At 34.9% G+C, this 19,058-nt stretch overlaps 1 non-coding gene across 1 annotated transcript; it reads right to left on the bottom strand.

Annotated features, from left to right (window-relative positions):
* Nucleotides 1-18,400: 18,400 nt before the first annotated feature.
* On the bottom strand, nucleotides 18,401-18,507 carry LOC133793016 (small nucleolar RNA R71). The gene has a single exon (XR_009874481.1). It is a non-coding gene; the product is annotated as a small nucleolar RNA R71 (small nucleolar RNA).
* Between the last annotated feature and the right edge of the window lie 551 nt (nucleotides 18,508-19,058).

The following is a 19,058-nucleotide window of genomic DNA, read 5'->3' as shown; positions in this document are numbered from 1 at the left end:
AAAGTGATATTTTATTATCACTATGTGAGAAATGTGGGGGTGATGCTCCAAAGTTAATCAATTTATTTTGTTGTTAATCAATTGATTAATTTGGTTATCCTATCAAATAGATGATTTGGAATTCCACATCCTAAATCACATTGGCTATATGTGTATAGAATGAACAAATCTAGACATGCTTGGTGTCTAAAGTTGTTGTTTTGTAATATTTTGATTCAAGAAGGAATCAATTTAAAACATAAATGAGAATTCTGGAAACAAAATAGGTTTTTAGAATTAATATTCAAATGTTTATCTTTGATATTAAACTATAAAATAGTGGGGCTGTTGACTATGGTCAAAATCACTATTTTAAAGAGGCAACTATTTTAATCAAACTATGGCTAGCAACAAAGTTTGAATAAAATAATGAGAGTGTCTAAGTATGCATACATGAGAAAAGAAATGATTCAAATGGAATCATTTCTACATCTCAAGGGATGGGACTTAGACTCCCTAAAGAGATTCACGGTTGATGGTAACCTATCTTAATACTAGTCACCAAACTAGTATTAGGTTCAATAGGTAATAACAAGTCAATCAAGTGAATAGTAATAGTACTCAAATTTTGTCCCATCTGAGATATGAGTACTAGTGTGTTACCAAAATGAGGGTTAAAACCGAAAGGTTTTTTAATAGAACTCAGTCTTGAAAATACAAGTATTTTAGGGTAACAAAATACTGTAAGAGTTCTACCTATATAGACCTAGGGGTGGTGCCGCTCCTCATGAGAATTGGGAGTCATTCTCAAGAAAAGTCTAAGAATGGAATGTGCACATGGCCATTAATGGTGCAAAAGCGAGACATCAAGGTCTCAAGTGAACACATCAAAGGTGTGTGTGTTATCACCGGTTTGTTATCAAGGGATAGTGGCTCAATGCTTCGGCAACCAAAATTTCAACAAACTTTGTGATAATTGCACTAAGGTAAAATTCAAGTCGAAAGGCATTTTACTTTATGCACCAATGCAAAGGTTTCTATAGAGAGTGATTATTTAATCAAGTGGGGGAATATTATATTTTAATATAATGTTTGATTGATTAAATAAGTGTTACAAAAAGTGATTATTTAATGTAGCGGGGGAATGTAAAATTATTTCATATACTATAATGTTAGATTAAATAATGTGATAAAATTTGATTTGTCACACCTTGTAACATTTTATTGAGAGTCACAAAATTAGACACATGTGTGTGCCCAAATGTGACATATTTTGGAGTTACAAATTTGTAATTCCCAAATATTACTCAATAATGTGTATATTATATGTTACACATTTGAGATTGGATTTCATAAAACCATTATGAAATATGGCTGTTGGAGACATGTTTTGAACTCCCAATAGGTGTTTGGAGGTTACCAAATCATGTGGTAAATGATTTGGGACGTTTTGGAACGTTTTGGAAAAATGACTTTTTTGTGCTGAAAATAGCTTGTGGTCGCGGCCAGTGAGACTAACAGCCTATATGATTTTTCAAATTTTTTCAAATTGAACGGTTCTAACATCCCAAATAACTCCCAAATCTCCATTTTAATTCCATAAACATCCAATTAAACATTGGTAACAGCCATGGGGGTTGGTGGAATTTGAAATTCCAAGGGGTATCTCAAACTCTATAAATAGGAGTCTAATGCTCACTTGTAAGACATACCATTTTCCATCCACAAAGCACTTGGCTGGAAAATACACCGTAGAGGCTTGATAATTCCAGAAAGCTATTTCCTAGAGAGATCCCTTAGTGCTTAGAGAATAGGGGGAAATAAGCTTTTGGACAAAGGTTTTGAACCTTGTTCAAGTTAGTGATCCCCACTACTCTACACTTTGGTGTGTGAGAGTTTGTTTTCCATTGATCTTTTCATTATGTTGTTCTTCTTGTATTATTAGTGTATTGAGTTTGTAATCCTCTTCTCTTATTTTTATTTACATATTTATTGGTGTCTTTTGTTTTAGAGTTTTAGTTCTTATAATTCTCTTCCTTTTCTTATTTCTATTTACTTGTATTTTGAGCAAATGAGTTGTAATATTTATTTAATCAATTACCTTGTCTATTGTATATTTATTTAAGCAATATCTTCGAGAGACTCCACTTTTTGGAAGGAGGCAATAAATTATGAGATGGATTCAATAATATCAAACAACACATAAGAATTGGTAGACCTTCCACAAGGTTAAAAAAAATTGGGTGCAAGTGGGTATTACAGAGGAAATATCACACTAATGGCACATTGCAAACCTTCAAGGCTAGATTAGTAGCCAAAGGGTTTAAACAAAAGAAAGAAATATGTTATTTTGACACGTATGCATTGATTGCTAGGACAACCAAAACAAGAGTTTTATTTGCTTTATTATCAATATATATCCTTTATCTTCATTAAATGGATGTCAAAACGACATTCCTAAATGTATATTTCAATGAGGGGATCTATATGGAACAACTGAAGGGTTTTGGTTTAAGAGAAAATGAACATAAAATGTGTATGATTCCTAAATCATTGTATGGTTCAAAAAAAGCACTGAAAAAATGGCATGAGAAGTTTGAAAAGGCAATAATGTCGTATGGTTTTAGACACAATAATGCGGACAAGTGCTTATACTCTAAGATTTGTGATAGCTATGTCATCTTGGTGTGTCTATATGTTGATGATATGTTGATTTGAGTGATGAGATGAAAGGCATAATAGAAATGAAGAGGTTTCTATAGTCTACTTTCAAGATGAAGGACCTTGGAGAGGTTGATATCATATTGGGTATAAAAGTGAGAAGAAATAGTGGGGGTTATGCCTTAAGTCTAGCTCACTATGTCTCGAAAGTGCTTGACAATTTTATGTTGGGTTTTATGCCCTTATAAAACCATGTCGGACGTGTAATGCGATTTTATATTGTCAATAAAGTAGTAGAAATCATTTAGTTTGACAACTGTGTTGTTTGTTTGTTTTATTACATGATTATTGGAATAATACAAATATTTATAACATCCAGAACATATAAATAGTTACAATTATAGTTACTAGGTCACAGTGGACTATAATTGTAATTATATGCTTAAAAGAATGAGTCCTAAGAGTAAATCAATACATTGGATTTTCACTGATTTGGTAATCTACGATATGATCTACTTACACATTCGGGGTGTGATGTCTTATCCAAGGCATTGACCAAGTAGATAAGATCGAATATATTTGGTTACATCGGACTAGGACCGATATTGATTATTGATTGATATATAAGTATCATTGTTATCGAATCTAATCAATGTCACAACGTTGACCATATGTTAAGTCGATCTTAATTCTAAGTGATAATATTCTGCTAATTATATTATTTAAATATTTTTACTTGTTCGTTACCAACTTTCCATATGGTCTAGCCCATACTTACATCTTGGAGATTTAGTAGTGTAATTGAGTGGGAGTATTAATCATAGATATGAAATCCATAGCTTCTGTATGAGAGGTGAAAATATGACTTCCCTAATAGCTTAGTCTAAAAGGGTAAATGATTGAGCGCTCATATCTATGATTAAGTTCACAGATTTATCATTTACAAGGGACTTAGTGGGAGTTAAGGATAAAATACAAATGAGGGGTATAATGATAATTTGAACCCAACTCGTTAGTAAGTCATCGATAGAGGATTGACTGACTGTAAAGGTTATAACAGTGGATAACATATTTTTGGTTTGGACAATACGTTCTATGAATTCAAGAGTTCAATTCTAAATCTATAGTGGAGTCATGAGGAATTAATAAATTGTGAGATAATTTATTTAATAAATAAACTCACGGAAATTTATTCTAGCTTGTATTCATGGATCCATGGTCCCCGCATCACCTTTGAGTAAATCATCTAGAGTGTCTCACTTAATTAATTTAATTATCAATTAGGATTTTTAAAGTTGACTAGGTCAATTTTGGAAAATCTTATAGAGATATGAGATTTAGAGAATAAAAGATAATCTTTGGGTAAATTGATTAATATTGATTAATTGGTGTCAATATAAATAAATAATATTAAATCAAGTTTCAAATTATAATTAATTCATTTGAATAAGGATTTAATTAATTAATTAAAACTAAATTAATAAATAAAATATTTTGAATTTAGGCCCAATTGGGATTTAAATTGAAAACAAAGAGAATGAGCCCAAGTCCATTTGTGGGAGCCCAAGGCTTTTATTTTTTGTTTATTAATTTTAATTAATATAAATTTAAACTAGAATTTAAATAAATTCCATTAAGTTGCATATATAAGGAATATGATATCTAGGGTTTTCAGATGTCAATCTCAGTTGGTTCATTGGGTAAGTGAAAACATAGACAGTCTAATCCTTTTTTGGTCACTTTCTCTCTTCTTCTTTTCTAGATCTCTATCTCATGTGTTGAAAACCAGCCCACACTAGTTCTAGGTTGATCAAATGTTTGCTCATCTAGTTCAATCTCTTGATAATAGTCTGCTACAGAAAGGAATCAAGGGTTAGAGAGGTTGAAGGAAGGAGTTGTTTCAGTTCCGCTGTGTGTTCGTAAGTTTCTACATTTTTTGTGTTTATGTTAATTTACGAATATAATATTCATATGTATGTCATGTTATTCTATGTTTCTATTATATTTTTTGAAAAATAATAGGGAGCACGCATCTAGATTTAAAATCCAATAACCTACATTTTAATCATCTCAAAATCAAAGAAGCAAATACACCATTTGATTCAAGCATAACGCTTAAAAAAGAACAATGGTAGAGCGGTGGCTCAACTAGAGTATGCAAGTGCATTAGGAAGTCTAACGCCACTCATTGTACAAGAGTGTATATTGCATATGTGGTTAGTAAACTAAGTAGGTTTACTAGCAATCCAAGTATGGAAAATTTGAAAACAATTGAGAAAGTTATAGGGTACCTTGAGAGGAACAATAAGTTATGCCTCAAATATTCAAAATTCCCATAGATACTTGATGGATATTACGACAGAAGTTGTATATCAAGTGTGGGAGATAATCTCTCCACAACTGGTTGGGTGTTTATGCTTGGAGGAGGAGCGGTTTCTTGGGGTTCCAAGAAACAAACAAGTATTTCACACTCAACCTTGGAGGCTGATTTTATAGCTCTAGCAACAACCAGGAAAGAGGTCGAGATGCTTAGGGATCTCATGTTGGATATCCTAATTTCCACGGATGAGGTATCGATGGTTTTGATACATTGTGATAGTCAAGACACATTAGCTAGAGCCTATAATGTCATATCTCAATACAAGTGAGAATTTGGTGGATCCATTTACAAAACCTCTTGCGAAAAGGTTAGTAAGTTTCAATTATAAAGGGATGAGACTGGAATTCCTAGAATAATATATTCATTAATGATGGCAACCAAACTCCAAACTTGTATACATCAAGGGCAAGATTTCAATGGGTAAGAATAAGTCATTGGGTGAATAATTTCAACACTAACGTAATCATGAGTTCCATCGAAGGATTGCTAGTGTTGGTTGCTACAAAGTGAGAGTTAACCCTAGGGCTGTTAATGAAGTTCAGTTGTGTGCAACCAGCATCTCTAATGGTTGCAAAGATGTTGTAAGAACCTCACCTATGTGAACTTAGAGGTGGTGCTGCCTCTCATGGGAATTGGAGTTTCTCCCAAGAAAGTTCATGAAATGGATGAGCACATGGCCATATGGTGCTAAGCGAGAAAAATGGGAAAATGAATGATCAAGTGGAGGTGTGTGAGGTGTTACTGGTTTTATCACTAAGAAGTACTTGGCTCAATCTTTATGATACTAATGACTTCGATAAGATGTTGTAATAGTTTCACTAAGGAAAAGTTCAAATTGAAATATACTTCAAATTACACACCAAAATTGTTAAGCTAAGAAGAGAGGATTATATTTAACCAAGTGGGGGAATGTTGAGATTGGTTAAATATAATGGTTAAGTTGTTTACACAATGAGGTGCAAAACACTTAATAATTTTAACTTAAGTTGAATTGAAAACATGAGATTGTGTAGTAAGCATCTAAAAGTGACTTTTATGGGTCTAAATTGATACATGGAGGTATCTAAGGATGCCTCAAAATTTTGGTAGCATTTGGAGAAATATTAGGACCATTGGAAGGGTCAAAAGTTAGAGGGGCTGGCGATGCGTTGCCTCCTAAGAGGCATTGCATCGCCTAAATGCGAAGGGGCTCAAAAGCCCCCGCAGGCAATACATCACATGTTGCCAACGATACATCACCTACATGCAGGCAGCGTATCGCCTAACATGTCCATACAAACACATAAAATATGCTCCAAATGACGAGTTAATTATCTCTAATCCTATTGGTTAGACCTAATGACAGTGCCTACACTATAAAAGGGTGCTCTTACAGTTTTGGAAGATTTGATCACACTTTTCAACTCTTTCTCTAACCTCTTTCTCTCTAGCTTTCAAAGACCATAAGTTTTCTCCAAGAAACTCAATAATTATTGCTTGAATTGGTGAGTTTCAAAGGCTTGTTCAATCCCAAATCTCATTTTGTCTTGGTGAAGCTTCAAGTACCAAAAAGAAGGCTTGGAATAGAGATTTTGGAAAACAATTTTAATTCGTGTATAAGTCTTAGATGTTTCCTAAGTTTGAAGATCAAGTTGCTCAAAAGAAAATGTTGTATCTCTCTAAACCCTAACTTTGTATTTGTATTACTCTATTATGTTTATGTTGTTAGTATTGATGATTAAATGTTTCTAAGTTCATCATATAATCTTTTAATCACTTAATCTTTTATTTTCAAGATTTGCATTCATATCATGAATATAGTTCTTTGATGATGAAGATTTGCATTCATACTTTGAATAAGATTCTTGATTAGCATCTAGGGTTTGTAATATTTAACTATTCCTATTATGCATTGTTGACTAAGAAACTGTAAAGCCATAAATTCCCAACATAATACACTCACCCTATTTACCCAACTATGTGCAAAGACGACTGTCATAACATCCTCGACCACATCATTTAGCTTGCAAATAAATGGGGCAATCTCAGGGCCTAAGGATGGAAATAGTGTCTCAAGCTAGTATTGGATGATGGTATGCTGGAGTTTTAAGGGGTCTCTAGAGCCTTCAATATATCTCGGTCTACCTTGATGGCCTCGACACTAGCCTTAGTTTTTTGCTCCCCCTTTGTTGTCGCTTGTATCCACCCACCGATGGCTGCTCAAATCCTCTCTACCTCATCCCAGTCAACGAGAAGACTTGCCTGGTATTTGACATCACCCAAGATTGTACCATGCCAGAAGGGTTGTTGTGGGTGGAAGACCCTAAAGGCACCACCTCAGGAGCCTTAATAGTCATGGCTTCAGGTTGAAGTGCAACCGCTCAGGTAGTTATTGCCCCTCGGGAAGTTGAGGCTTAGAAAATCATATTGCAAATTATCTTTCCTATATTCTCCTTGGTTGTTCTTAGGTCAGGTCGACTGCTTGCCTCTTTTTTGACTTAGAAGGGGAAGTCTTCTTAGCTTTCCTATTCTAGGGGATGGCGATTGGGATCTAGAGAGTTGATCTGATTCGAGAAGTAAAATTCATTTTGCATGCGAGAAACAAGAATCAATCATTAACAATAAACACGTATAATAAAGAAACCATGCAACAAAGACATATAAAGAATGCATGCATTTTCAAGCCCACCCTCTAGCTCATCCCTAGTTAACTTTCTCAAAGAGGACTTTACATTCCTTCCTCTGAGCACACTTGAGTCTCATAGTTTATCTCTTGGAATAGTTCCTTGTCAACCTTAACGAAATCTTCGTTCAACTGCTTTATTATGTGGATGATGGCAATAATTGGCAACATGGAGTTCTCACCTACTTGAGTACCAAACTGATTAAAGTGGGGATTAAGGAGCACCGTCTCCTCATTTTCGACAATAGAACCCTCGAGTGTGTCCGAGTTGTAGTATTCAACCACCCATCCAGATACTATAGATAGTAGGTTTTCTGTTATCCGCCCATGAGGGCCTAGCAAATCCATACTTTAGAAGGGCTGGGGACCCATACATATGTCTAGGACTATGTTTACCGACAACGATCCTAAGATATATATTTTATAAGAGAACATTGTAGTCATTCTCACCTTGAATACCTTGGATGCTATGCCCTTGATCTGAGTTGAAGTAAAGCCCTCCTCCACCTCTTGCTCGATCACCCTATCAGCATCCTCCTCGTCATAATGATCGATGACCACTACCTTCTAGGATGAATCGGCTATGGTATTTTTGCCTTGAGATCTAACAAGAAACCTCACCAGTGATTGCTTTTCTATTGTGTGGCAGGGTGCCAGTAACTTGACCACCTGAAGCCTATCAATGATCACGAGGTTTGAGATACTACGCTCCTAGGATGGTAGGGTGTCGATTTGTTACACTCGCTCCAAGAGTGTAGGAGTCTCCAGAGTATGTTTCAGCTAACCTCCGATAACCTATCATGTAAGAACTTGGAGGGACTATAAATAAAAAAGAGGAAAAGGATGACAAGAAGAAGGACTTACCCACTATCTAAAAATCTAGAGGCAAGGTTGGATTCTTCTCGAGGCCAAGCTCGTTAGTGAAGAAGAAGTGGTCATTGGCCTCTCAGGGCTTGTTATCATTGTCTTTGAGAACTCATAGCGTCAATCCTATGTATTTTAGAAGGTTGTAAAAGCCATAAGCCATCTTGTTCCCCTTCTTTTGGGAGGCCATGAAGTTGTACAAATAAAAGATATCCACGGGGCTCAGGGGCTTCCAACCTTTATTCTTATACACGAGGTATAGCTCGATGAGCACCATGTAGCCAATAAGGATGCGCTGGAAGGACCTAATCTTCACCCACAATAAGAAGTCAATGAAGTATTGATTCAATGGGAGATATGCTCTAGATGAGCCTACTCTAGACCCCAAAGTCGTTATAGCTAGTGCTAGCCCATTCACTAGAGTCTGCGAGAAGATTCAAAAAGTTGATAGGGGTGGCCCTATAATGCATCTCAATGGCCAAGAATGCCTTAACCAAGGTTAGTTTGGAGACAATGTTATCCAACTTGAAGTGTTGGGCCTCTGCTCCTTTAGCCTTCTTATTGAAAATTGAACTTGCGCTCATGAAAATAAATTCTAAGTTCTCCTGCCCCTCATTTATAAACTGGTGCCTGTAGGTTTTGGCCTCGATTTATAAATGAAGCCAAGATCACTATAGGTGTCAGTTTATAAGTGGAAACAATAGTGGGTATATGCAATAGTTATATATTTTGGCCTTAGCTAAGTCCACATCAAAATAATAATAATAATTAAGTTTTGCAGTTCAAAGTACTTAAACACCAAAATAGTGCACCAAAACAAGTAAACAAACAAATCTAAATATGAAATAACACAACAACTCAAACCCATAAATATCCAAACAAGCTAGGAAAAACTTATCAAATCTGAAATAATACATAAACTTAGAAACATGCAAAGAGGAGAAACTCAAGCTCAACGAATCTTAAATACATGAAAATACAAAGAAAAAAAATCAGAAATATATCAAATCTAAAGACACGTGTTACTAGTGGCGAACCCAAAACATTTTTCTAGAGGAGGCAAGTTGAAATAAATTTTGAAATTGTAATGCCTTAATATTCTATCTTTTTAAAAAAATACACGATTTGACATAAATCATAGCATAATACCATTTTTTATTAATATCATCTTAATAATAAAACATGGATCCATATTCAAGTGAAACATTAAATGCAACATGATAAATGACTTTTAAAATCCTAATACATTTCTAAGATGATATTGAACTTATTTCAAATGATTAAAAAAGTAAAATAAACTTGTAGCATTCTTAATCGTTTTCTAGTTCATATGCCCCCCACAACATACATACATCATCCGAATGAGCTTCAACTCACCCCACTCATAAGTAGTCATTCAAGAGATACCTGCAACTAGAGGGAAAGTAAGGGAGGTGAGGTCGAGAGCCCAATAAGGATGTACAAACATTCAAGAAAATTCAAATAATCACAGCTACTTTAAAAATCTAACATAAAATTATAGCTTCCTTAGTTCGTACAGTGTTGTAGCATTTCCATGGAATTTCTAACATTAACTTAAATTCTTACCATTTATCTATATTTCTCATTCTCATAGCACTAACGGTTGTACTAACATACACTTTCATGTCTTAACAAAAGACCACATTTAAACTCATCATAGCCTAACCTCAACTTGGCATGATATATCATCTAACCAGACATAGCATAAACACCACAAAGGTCATAACATGCATTCTTAGGCATATCATATGTCAAAATTAGCATTCATACATAAACATTAAAGGCAATAATTATTATGGAATAGAAGCTGGGTGAGGAAAACTGTCCTTCTGGGACCACATTGGTCAATTCTAGGGCAACCACTGCCAAATGTTCAAATATGGTAAACTCATCTACCCAAATACTTGTGCCGGCAATCATCATCATAAACATAGCAAACACATAACACATCACATCATAATTAACAACCATAGCACAAAACTATTATCATAACTCATGAACACATAACCACATATAAATGTGATAAAAGCTGGAAGGAATATCCTCAAAAACCACCTCGATCATTGTTCTGGGGCATCTACTTCCAAATATCTCATCTTCCCAAATACATGTGCCTAAAAATATTAGCATACAAACATGCAACATAAATTCGAGAACAAAGTCCAACTTCCTTACCTTGGCGTTAGTGTATTTGAGAAAAAAGTGGTGTGTAAAACTTTACATCCAAAACCTTATAAACATCAAATAACTTCTATGAATACCTAACATAAATAAATAATGTCAACCCTTAAATCAAACTCCAAAACCCTATACTAAATGTAGAAAACATCTTCTCTGGATACCACTTTATTGTAGCATAGATCTGAAAATAGTAAAAGCCCTAAATGGTTACCTTTCCTTGTGGTAACTAAAACCCTAATGATTTCTTCTCCTTTGAAGTAGTTGAAAGCCCTAAGCACCAAATTTTAAATCTCTTATAAATCCATAAAGATGAAGAGCATACTTACCTCTAAAACCTTGATTCTTCCTTTTTTTTCTTTCTCTTCTCCAAATTTTTGCCTCTCTCTTCCTTTCTCTCTATGTGTGTTTCGGCCTAGGCCCTCATTCCCTATTTATAAGCTCACAAATTCACCAACCACATCTCCATCAAATTTCCAAATAAAACCTAATTGATTCAAATCTTTCTATTCACATGTATTTCAAACGTAATCAAATCCAAATCCAAACCCAAATCATATCATCCTATGATCTCTTCCCAAATCTTGAATCTAGATAAAATTCCTACTAGGTTCATCAATTAAACCCTATGTTCCTATTAATTTCTAAATTCTCTTACAATTACCTTTGATTTTCAAGAATCATGTATGAAGACCTTATATTGACTAGGTTCATTTCTACCATTCACTTTGAAAATCATGGTAATTTCATTTACAATTATGATAACACTAAAAGTATTTAAATTCATTTTAAAAAATGAATCAATAATCCTTTAGAATCAAAAGCAATATATCCATATATTTTTTTACCTTAAATACTCATATTTTCCCAAGTATGGAAACATACCAAGATCCTTTCTCTTGGCCTTAATCAAGATCACATCCACCATCTTTTCCTCTCTACACCACACGCCTAAGGTGGTCTTGCACACACACACACACATATAAAAGGAAAGAACACATTATAAAATAAAATAGGAAAAATAAATAAGTAAATAGATAAATAAATGGATAAATAAATAAAAACATAATTAATAGATAAAATTAACAACAAACAATAGCACAAACAAAAAATTCCAAGATATGTATACCAGATACTATAGAATGGGTCTATATCATTTTAGATCTCTGTATTAGCTCTATGACGACCCTCTATTTTAAAAAAAAATAAAAAAAATTTAGACCCTGTGTTATGTAAATAGTTAAAAAATTATCCATCCTTAAAGATCTATGTCTGTTAAAGATCCATACATTTCCCAAGTCAATAATTCAGGAGACCATTTTTAATCATTTGACAAAACACATGATCCAAAATGGGACATAGAATCATTATTCACCATACTTATAATTTTCTTGTTAGACTTTGAGAGAATCCTCATTGACTTGCACATCAAAGTGCCTTTGTGTAGGTATGCCATGATGGTTTCTTTTACCCCTTCAAGACTTGATGAATTTTTCTATGTAGTCTTTAATTAGTTCAACCAAAATGATATTATTCCATATGCAACCTATAACTTAAATATTGCTAGTAAACATTTTTGTATTCAACAACGAGCTTCATGGCAAAGTTTACATATCAACAAGAAGAGCAAATAGGAGAACAAGAGACAAAATTTGTAATCATATAAAAGTTATATGTGGATGGGGAATCTGATGAAGGAAGAGCCAAAGCCAATGTTAGTGCTCACCTACCTAAAAGGTCACAATGTTTCTTTTGCACTTGAGTTTAGGCTTAGAGCATCAAACAATGAGGTTGATTCTGAAGTACTACTTGCAAGGTTATGATTGGTCCAAGAACTACAAGTGAACTACTTGTATATCTACAAAGACGCCCAATTGGTGGCCTTCCAAGTCAAAGAAGACTACCAAGTCATTAAAGTGACAATGATGCCTTATTTATTTACAGGACAGTGCAACTCAAGAGCTATACCATAGGATAAATCCCTTGAGAGTATAATGCCAACACCTACAGACATACAAATTAAGATTACCTTAACTAAAGATGTAGAGTTACCAGAGTTTTTTCCCTTAGAATACTTGGAGAAACCAAGCATAAAATAAATTGAGCTTCTTTTTGTATGAGTAGGATGTTTGTGGATAGATCCCATGGCACACTATGTACACAATGGGACACTCCCATTAAAGAAAAAAGGAAGCAAGGAAGCTGACTTCTAAGTTTTCACATTATACTATACTTGAAGGAACACTATATGAGGAAGGAATCACCTCAACATTGTTTGAATGTGCCAATGAGCAAGTGGCTTTGTTGATCATTTAATAGATCCATGGACTTGAATGTAGCAACACACAAGGTAATCAGTGATAAAAAATGTGGTTCACAAAGGTTATACTAGCCCATTATAGAGGAAGATGCCCATTAGTTTGCTAAAAGATGTGGTGGCAATGTCAGACTACTTACACTATACCACCACAATCTAGTGGCAATGTCCTTATTGCCCCCACATTATTATTATTATTATTATTATGTGTTATTCTAAAAGTAGACCAATATACCCTACCTTTAAATATAGAAAGGGAAACCCTCCATTGATGAGGGTTGGAAACTTTGTATTCAAAAAATAGCAATAGAGAAAACAATGTTTTCCTTCTTAAAAAAAAAATTGGTGATGCACATACTTTGGGCATTATTTTTCATTTCATATAGAATATTAACCCTATTCTTGTGAGATTTTTATAGTTGATAAAATTTTGTATTCACATTTTATAGTAGTTATTAAGAGTGATACATATATAAGTGTGTGAACATTTAGTTGAGTCATGATGAAATTGTCAATATATTGAGGTTTTTGATATGGGAGCACGTGTGACTACTCCTTACATGTGACCTCCTCGACACGTGTTGAGCCCTGTTACAGGGCAAGGAAATAGTCACTATAGAGTATGCACAAAACATTGCGATAGGGTGCATAAGTTTTCAAGGAACCCTCCATGGTAATGAGGTCCTCTACCTCTGAGGGAAACTCAAACAACGAAGTTAGAGCAAGCAATACGGTTCTCGGAACCCTTTGGTATCTAGCAAGGAGAAAATAACAAAGCATATGTCCAAAAGAGGTGGGGACCTTGTCAGAATCCCCAACACGCGTGCCCACCTACCTCTGACACAAGTGGTGGTTACCTTAGAACGTGAATATCCCCTTTGTACAACTGAAAAAGTGGAAGGCCAAAAGAGTATAATCACCCTTAGTGATTGACATTGTGCCTCCTGACACTGTCTCTACATTCCCAAGAACGTGGTCATATAACATACGTCTTTGATAAGCTTATTGGAAGGAAGGAAGGAATCTATTTGTGTGTCAAGCAAGTCTGGCTAAACTCATAAACCACACTTAACATATTTTAGCATTCTTTTCACTATGGTCATTGTATTTCCTTGTAATTATCATTCCATCTATTGAACTCAAATTAGTGAGCTCTAATTCCCCCAAAGCTGCCTATAAATAGGCTGGCGAATCACTGTAATAGCAAGAAAACTAGTTCATGCCAAAATCCAGCCGAAATTGTAACCTAAAAGAAAACATGGCTTTTGCAAGTTCTTAATTCAATAATTCTAACTTGTGGACAATGTCTCATTAACGGCTGAACTACGTAAAAATCCTCAGTTATTTCCTTAATCACAAGCTTTTGATCTCTAATTTTTAGTTGACGAAAATATGTGTCAACATTTTGGTGCTTTCATTGAGAGCTTTCAAAGCATACATTCACCAATAACAATGGTTACTACCCAGAACTGCTCCTTCTAGATAAGAGAAAACCAAGTTCAACGTGTCCTTCCTGAGGAAATACCTCATGTAGTCCCTCTGAATGAAGTACTTCCAAACACAATCACTCTAAATGCCATCATGGGCAGAAGAGCAGTCGAGCGTGTGGTCACGGACAATGAAGGCTACGAGGCCCAGAACTAGGCAGCTGGCAATGCCTCTATCCACCGACGGCAAAACTTATGAGGGAGAGACTTTTTACCCTTCGGTAAGCCCCAAGCAACCTGCCTCCCTTAGAGTCTCGGTGGTCACCAAGGTCTAAATATTGCATTCTCCCTTGGGAAGGTAATAACATATGCGTTAAGACAATTGAAGGAGTATGAACATCAATATCCAACCCACAACATGGAATTGGACGCAATGGTATTTGATCTAAATATTTGGAGACACTATCTGTACAGAGAGAAGTGTGAGATATTCATCGATCATAAGAGTCTCAAGTACTTCTTCACCTAGAAGGAGCTACATATGAGTCAGAGATGATGGCTGGAATTGGTAAAGGATTATGACTATGAAATCTTTTATCATCTCGGGAAAGAAAACGTAGTTTCAAATTCATTAAGCCGAATAGAATATGGACATGTGGTGACAATATGAAATGTACCTTCGTCTCTTTTGGAGGATATGAGTCAAGAAACTACAAGCACTTAGTTCCTGGAAAGTTGTGATTCCTCTTGTGGTTCAACCATTGGAAAATCTCGTAACTATGTGAGGACTGCTCGTCAAAGTCAAAATACCCATGTTCGTGTAGTTCCTGAAGTTCATGGGCCATTTAAAAGGAGAAAATACGGGCAATTATTATATTGGTTGAAGGAAAAGAGACCAAAATACAAGAGTCACTATCCTGGGATGGTTGCTCGGAAAAAAGGCCATAATCTCTCAAGGTAAAAAAAATGATGGAAAACTACACTCAAAAGAACACCCTATTCCTCAAGAAAAACACAGAAGCGACCTGTCAAGAAAACCTAAGACCCTTGAAGCAGGCTAAGCACCACTTCTCTAGCCCTAACAAACTTGCATGTAGAAGAAAAAGAGAACTGCAATAGAGAGGGAAGAGAGCTTACACGAAAGAAATTAGACGTAGGCCTTCAGACATGGTGAAATGTCTTTCCGTTGGATGTGAACACTTTCTTGGAGCTACTAGGGGGAAAAAGTGGCTTCATGTTGCGATATGATTTAATACTGTGACAATCGTAAAAAATTGAAAAAAAATGTTTAGGGTTTTTCTCTGGTTTCTCTTTTCTTCTGTAAGCTTGAAATGGAAAAATGGTGAAACACCGAAGATAACTGTTATAAATAAGTCTTTCTCAATAAGTAAAAAGATTTTAGTCATTGATCTCTATGGATAGGCACTCGAGTGTCATCCCATGATCATGAACATCGAAGTACACATATGGCAGGAAGGTGAAAAGACACCTCGATTGGCGTCATTAATGTCTACAGATTCAATAAGCCACTATAAAGTATCACTACAATAAATTCCACTTTCAATGACTCCCTATAATGTCTTAAACCATCGTTGTAAGACTTTAACAGTTAGGAGGTTGAAAAATGAGGGTCTAACACGTGTCCAAGGAGGAGATCCAACATCTCTAATTAGGAGACGTGTCAAGTGTCCAACATCTCCCAGTGGGAGACGTCAGAAGTACATCACTTCCAACCCTTGGCCTATACCCTGGGCCTCCCTTCTCTTCCTCTCGTGCGATTACAGAGACATTTTGGCGATTTTTAGGGCACCAAAGTTATGAGATTGACTCCATTTTTAAGCGTTTGAGGTCATTTTTCTTGAAAAAAATTTATGGGTTTAGCATTAAGAAGATATATATGTGATAAATGAGTTTTAGGCTCGTTTATAGTCTAGTTTTTAGGAGGGTTTTCATTAGTTTAGGGATATTTTATTGCAAATTTATGTTTTTTTGTTTATGTTTTAGGTTTTTAATGATAAGATGGTGAAAAGAGTGGTATGAAGTGAAAGTAGAAGAAAATGGAGTTATATTAGAGAAAATCGAGTCATTCGGGGGCAAGAAGTCCAAGTAATGTTTCTGTGAATAGCGCTACAGTGCTAGAAGACGACTTCAAGGCATTTGTTTCTGTAACTAGCGCTACAACCCTTGAAAATCCTAAAGAATAGCGCTACGACCCTATAGACCGTGTGCTACGACACTAGTTGGATAGTTTTTATGATGATTTGGCTCTAATTGAAGCGTCGTAGCGCTCGAACCCTAGCACTATAGTGCTGTCGACGCGATTTTTGAATTCTAAGTCACTTTTACAAGGGCAAAATGGTCTTTTCACTTGTGGGAATTGGGATACTATTTAAGTGACATTATTCTGCGAATTTGAGGAGGCTGATTAGTTTTATAAACCCTAGATTTAGAAAAGACTTTTGTGATTATTGTTTCTAGATTTCTTTTTCTAGTTTATTATTTTCTAGATTTCTTCTTCATCTTAATTCTTTAGGTTATTTTCTATGAACAATTATCTGAATGTTATTGTTATTATGTCTGATATGAACTAAACACTTTTATCTAGGGTTTAATGTAGTCACTTGGAATTCTATATAATCTTATTATGATGTTCTATTGATTTTTCTTCTTCATGCTAATTTATATAGTGTTTGCTTAATGCTAGTAAATTCCTGATCAATATTTGCTTGATTTATGATTTTGATTCAAAATTCGAAAGATGAGAATTGAATAGCCTATCGTTATATAGACATAGGTTACATATTGGACGAAAGTACCTGTATGGCTTGTGTAGTAATTAAGTTTCTATGCTTAATGTTTGCTGTATGTTTAAGTTTATAACAAAGATGTAGAAAACATACATATAGGATGAGATCTTATTTCTTGAAAAAGAATAGGAATCAATTTATGTTAACCTGCTATTAGAATATGAAGAAAGAAATTTAGACCTGATTAATAAAATTTATAGAATGAAAAGTTGATGAAGTTAATACCCTAGGTCTTTTTAATAGTGATTTTCATCTTTTAATTAGTTATTTTTTTCATATTTATTTAAAGTTTTAAAATTAGATTTATTCATCTAAATTGTGTTTGCCAAATAGAAATTAAAGAACAACAATTGGTAATTGGTTAATAGTCTTTGTGGGAACGATACTCTATTTACCATCTCTATTACTTGAATCGATTGCATGCTCTTGCATACATATTTTTACGATCAAGTTTTTTGGCGCCGTTGTCGGGAACTTAATTTCAAATATCAAAGTTAATTATTTTTTGTTCTAATTTGGTTTCTATATTTTAAACTTATTCGAATCGAGGTTGTTTTGTGTTTCATGAATTATTGGTATATGCGGGGAAGTAGACAAAAGGAACTCATACTGATAGTTCTTGAAATTGAGAGAACGTGCAGAGAAAATCACAAGATAAAGAAAAGGTTGGATTTCACCATGTCTGAGAACGCAAATAATGGTATGAATAATAATGCAAATCAGGGTAATGCAGCTGAAGTCGATCCGCCATTGAGAAACTATGTACTCCCTACTGTTACGAAGCTACATTCAAGTATTCATCCTCCTACTGTTGAGGCAAATAATTTTGAGATAAAACCCTCAATTATTCAGATGGTACATAATTGTGTGCAATTTGGGGGGGTTACCAAATGAGGATCCAAATCTCCATATCACAAATTTTTTAGAGCTGTGAGCGACATTCAAAATGAACGGGGTGAGTAACAATGCTGTCAGATTAAGATTATTCCCATTTTCATTAAGAGACAGAGCTAAGAGTTTGTTGAATTCATTAACTCTATAGTTACTTGGGAAGACTTGGCTCAGATTTTCCTTGGTAAATATATTCCTCCTGCGAAGTAAGCCAGAATTAGAGAAGAGATTAATAACTTCCATCAGCTGGATGAGGAGTCTATATATGATGCTTGGGAATGTTTTAAAGAGTTGCAAAGGAAATGCCCACATCATGGAATAGAAAAGTGGCTGCTGGTTCATACATTTTACAATGGTTTGGGGGGAAATACAAGGACAATTATAGATGCAGCATCAGGAGGAGCGTTTATGAGAAAAAGTGTTAATGAAACGTATGAATTATTGGAAGAAATGGCCATGAATAACTATAATTGGCCTATTAAGTGTGAGAATAAGAAGGTATCAAGAGTCTTAGAAGTTGATCCTATTGCTTTATTGACCGCTCAAGTTACATCTCTAACCAAGCAATTGTAGCACAATAACCTCGCCCCACAAGCAATGCAAGTATAGAATGTCATGAGTTGGGAGATTTGTGGTGGACCACATTCTTATGAATAATACCTGAGCACAGCTAGTTGCTCAACAGATGTAAATAATATGCCTTTGGAACAAGCACAGGTTATTGGTAACTTTTCAAGACCTGCACCCAACACCTACTTAAATTCATATACTCCTGCATGGAAAAATCACCCTAACCAATCTTGGAAATATAATCAAGGCTTACAACCGCAGTATCCACAATACCCACCTCAACAACCACCTCATCAACCGA

Source organism: Humulus lupulus, chromosome 7, assembly GCF_963169125.1.
Source record: "Humulus lupulus chromosome 7, drHumLupu1.1, whole genome shotgun sequence".
NCBI lineage: Eukaryota > Viridiplantae > Streptophyta > Magnoliopsida > Rosales > Cannabaceae > Humulus > Humulus lupulus.
The sequence above is the reverse complement of the archived record's forward strand: the minus strand, read 5'-3'. Positions and strand labels throughout refer to the sequence as shown.